Source organism: Mustela lutreola, chromosome 2 (assembly GCF_030435805.1).
Source record: "Mustela lutreola isolate mMusLut2 chromosome 2, mMusLut2.pri, whole genome shotgun sequence".
Taxonomy (NCBI): Eukaryota; Metazoa; Chordata; class Mammalia; order Carnivora; family Mustelidae; genus Mustela; species Mustela lutreola.
Genome location: NC_081291.1, coordinates 220937514 through 220941832, shown reverse-complemented (window position 1 = coordinate 220941832; position 4319 = coordinate 220937514). Strand labels below are relative to the sequence as shown.

General features: G+C 52.7%; 1 long non-coding RNA gene across 1 annotated transcript; it reads left to right on the top strand.

Moving 5' to 3' along the window:
• Positions 1-1684: 1684 nt before the first annotated feature.
• Positions 1685-4078, top strand: LOC131826005 (uncharacterized). Its single transcript, XR_009351393.1, has 3 exons — positions 1685-2024; positions 2525-2835; positions 3270-4078. It is a non-coding gene; the product is annotated as an uncharacterized LOC131826005 (long non-coding RNA).
• Positions 4079-4319: the final 241 nt, after the last annotated feature.

Here is a 4319-nt window from a genome sequence, read left to right as displayed (position 1 = left end):
GAAGGAAGGAAGGAGTTGCTGGGTCCCAAAGTTGCCCCCAGGCTCCTCTTCCTTCCTAGAGTCCCAGTGTGTCCTACAGCCTGGGTGCTCCTTCAAAGTTCTTTTGGCCCCTGTGGTTCCTGCCACTGACTTGGGAAACAAAGTCCGAAGGAAACGGAGATAACATTAAATGTCCTTATGACCTGCAGCTCGTTGACAAATACTTGAGGTGGGCAGAGTGACTCTCTTCATGGGAACGCCTGGCCAGAGGCTCAAACCACTTGGATGTGACAAAGGCAGGGCCACGTGTCTCCTGCGAGTCTTCTTTAGCCTATGAAAGTCCTTTTGGGATTTCCTTTACCTCGACTTCTTCCAACCCCAGAGTATATAATCAGTCTCCCGCAGAAGCTCTTTCTGCTCACCGGTCCTGTCCCCCGAAGAGGTCTCAACAATTCTTTCCTGGCTGGGGTCTCCAGACCCCATCAACGCTGCTCCTAGCACATCGTCGCCACCACGGGCAGCCCTCGAAGCATCGCCGGGGTAAGCCCAGCCACGCTGCTCTCGTGCGTGGGAGGCTGTGCCGCTCTCAGGTTGAGTGGGACCATCCACTAGACTAGGACAATGGCAGTGCCTTGGGCCCAACACCTGTGGTGGGAACCCACTCTTCATCTTCTGGGCAGGAGAGACTCCAAGTATGGACAGAAAGAAAGCTCTGTCAAGGAGAGACTAAAAAGAGCAAGCTGAGGGCACCAGAAGTCTTGTTCCTTCCTTCCTTCCTTTCTCTTTCTCTCTCTCTCTCTCTCTCTCTCTCTCTTTCTTTCTTTCTTTCTTTCTTTCTTTCTTTTTTTGTTAAAAGGGGGAGGGCAGAGGGAGAGGGAGACTCTTACAGCCTGCATGCCCCGTGTGGAGCCGGAGGTGGGGCTTGATCTCACAAGCCTGAGATCATGACTTGAAGAGTTGGACACTTAACTGACTGAGCCACCCAGGCGCCCCTAGAAACAAAAACTCTTGCTTGGATTCTGCAGATATTAATGAGAATATCCTAGTAAGGGGTTCCTGGGTGGCTCACTTGGTGAAGCATCTGCCTTCGGCTCAGGTCATGATCCCAGGATCCTGGGATAGATCCCTGTGTCAGGCCCCTGCTCAGCTGGGATCCTGCTTCTCCCTCTCCCTCTGCCCCTCCCCTCTGCTCGTGTTCTCTTGATCAAATATTTATTTGAGAGAGAGAGAGAGAGAGAAAGAGCGAGCCTGCACAGGTGGCAGGGAGGGGCAGAAGGAGAAGCCACAGAGCCCAACACGGAGCTCAATCCCAGGACCCTGGGATCATGATCTGTATCAAAGGCAGACGCTTCACCAACTGAGCCACCCAGGCGTCCCCAATGAATAAAAAATCTTAAAAAACAATGTCCTTGTGTTCTTCTAGAAATAAGATATACAATCTCTGAAAAATGCTGTTAATGTGAGCAGGTCTGGATACGGGCTTTCGGGGGAATGGTTTTCAATTGTACCTCTAGTGGACAAGGACCGGGGATGGTGCGGGATGTGGCCAGACTTCTATGTGCTTGGAAATCCTGCTGGGAAGCGGGCAGGAGTGTAGAGACGTACTCACTTGTATCTGGGTCCACGCCCAGTCTGCTTATCTTTCCTGTACTTGGCTCAGCCGGGCTCTTTCTCTCTTCCTCCTTCCTTTTTGCTCCTTGACACGTCCTGGGCCTCACGTCCATGGGGGTCTTCTACCCCCAGGCCGACAGGTCCTGGAACTTAGCATCAGAAATAAAGCAGAGAACTTGCCCGAGACCAGCTTGGGGGTGCAGGGGCTGGCCCTCGGTTGGTACACAGGTATGAACGCCCCACCTTCACTAAGTCATTTATAAACCAGCACCCGGGTTTCACAGAAGAGGAAACCATGGGTGTGGAGAGGGACACAGAGGCTCTAATGTCAAGCGGGAACCCATGACAAGCAATGACGCAAGGAGTTAAGGTCCTGCAGCAACAAGATACTCCTGGGACCAGCCTCGGCTGATACCCCAGCAGAAACAGAAGGGGTTTGCAGAGACCCCGAAACTGCTTAAATCTCTTTAAAAAAGGAAGGACTGGGGTGTCTGGGTGGCTGAGTGGGTTAAAGCCTCTGCCTTCGGCTCAGGTCATTGATCTTAGGGTCCTGGAATTGAGCCCCGCATCGGGCTCTCTGCTTGGCAGGGAGCCTGCTTCCTCCTCTCTCTCTGCCTGCCTCTCTGCCTACTTGTGATCTCTGTCAAATAAATACATAAAATCTTTAAAAATAAATAAATAAAAAGGGAAGGACTACACGCCTATGGGTGTCTTGCTGAGTTGAGTGTCTATCATCGGCTCAGGTCATGATCCCAGAGTCTGGGATGGAGTCCCACGTCAGGCTCCGTGCTTCCCCCTTGGCCTCACCCGTGTGCTCTCTCTCAAGTAAATAACCAAAATCTTAAAAATAAATAGTCTGACAGCAAATAGTCTGACAGCAAACTGTCAGACTTTTCAGACTGACCCCTCCATGCCTCCATGTCTGACCACCCAGACAGGGCAGCTGCCACCGGACACTCTGCCGGACTGGTCCCCAAGAGGCGCAGAGATTCTCCTGCGGTGGACCGTGCGCAGCAGAATCGCCCAGAGCTGACCAAGGCGGACTGAGGCCTTATCTCAAGCGCGCACCACGGACCCATGGACCGACACCACGTTTGCTTTGCTCGCCGCCTGCTCCCTTCTGTCGTCTCGTTCCTGGTGTGGCCTGTCTTCTGTCCTGCCCTGGGTGCCGCGTAAGAAGCCACGTGTAATCACAGGGGCACTTGCCACCGAGAGCCCGGGGAATCCTGAACCTGCTTCCTAACTGTGAGTGCACCTGGCTTCCTGATTGCGGCAGCTGGCGTTGCGGAAAGACACAGCTGGCGGGGCCACCTTCGTGGTGCGTCCTGGACGGTGGGGCAGGGGGTTCTGTCAACGACCCGCGGGGTATTGGTACATGGTGATTCTGTATTGACAATGCTTGGCAAAATGTGAGATCCCACACAAATTTAAAAACGGCATCCGGGATTTGCTGCTTGTCCCTCTCTAGAGGGTAGGAAGAATAGATGATTCCAATGCCTGAATAAAATATTTTGCTGCATGAGTGTTTTACAATATTAAAAAAAATAAAAGAAAACAATAAACAACAACAACAACAACAACAAACAGTATTGCCGGGTATGATGAATGGTATCCTTAAGGGCTTTGCTAGCAACTCTGGGGTCTTCCTCTGTAACAAGAGCTTTCTGTATCTCCCCAAGGTCACAACAATCCCGAGGTCCCTTCACTATGGCTGTAGAGGCGAGGAGATCCCGCACTGGGGCTCAGTCCGTTCTGCGGGGTATCCTGTCCTCCTGCGGGCCAGGACCACAGCTGCTTGAGCAAGCCATCTATGACGCGCTCCTCCCAGACGGCAGCTCCAACCTGGCTCTGTCTATCCCCGTCCGAAAAGCACTACCAAGTCCTTACGGTACCCTAAACTGGGTTCGCCTTTTGTTGGCTGTCTTGAGCCAAAAGGCACAACCAAACCAGCCCAAGAACAGGACGAGGAAGGTGGTGCTTGGGGCAAGCGAAGAACACACCGGGGCTATTTCCCCAAGCGCTAAGGGAGAGAGCGTATTCGTGGTGGGCCTCGGGCAGCGGGACGGCAGCATGGACTTGGGGCAAAGCCATCTTAAGGGACAGAGTCCAGGTCCTGAGTGATGGAAGCCAAGGGCTGCCCGGGGCGACAGCGTCAGTTCTCTGGGTCCGGTTGCTCTGGGGTCTGCGTGCTCTCGGGGTTGAGATCCCGCAGTGGTATCTCGAGAGTGTGTTGGACCAGATGCCCGGATGGCTCTGCAGGGGCAGCGTTCAACTCCCGATCTCAGGGTTGTGAGTTCGAGCCCCATCCTGGGTTCAGGGATTCCTTAAAAAAAAAAAAAATATTTTTAAAAATAATAATGTGTTGGGAGGTGTCTGGGTGGCTCAGCAGTTGAGCATCTGCCTTTGGCTCAGGTCATAATCCTGGGGTCCTGGGATCAGCCCTGCATCAGGCTCCCTGCTCGGTGGGAAGCTTGCTTCTCCCTCTCCTGCTCCCCTTGCTTGTGTTCCCTCTCTAGCTGTGTCTCTTGTTGTGTCAAATAAATAAATAAAATTTAAAAAAAAACAATCATAACATGCTGGGCCAATCTTTACTTTTGAACCAGCCCTGGGAGTTTCATCACTGATGGATTGTCCCCGATACCATTGCGCTCTCTCCTGGCCTGCCAGTGGACGCTCGTCCTCACGTTCTTCTCTTCCCTTAAAATTCTTAACTACTGGGCTCTGTTCTT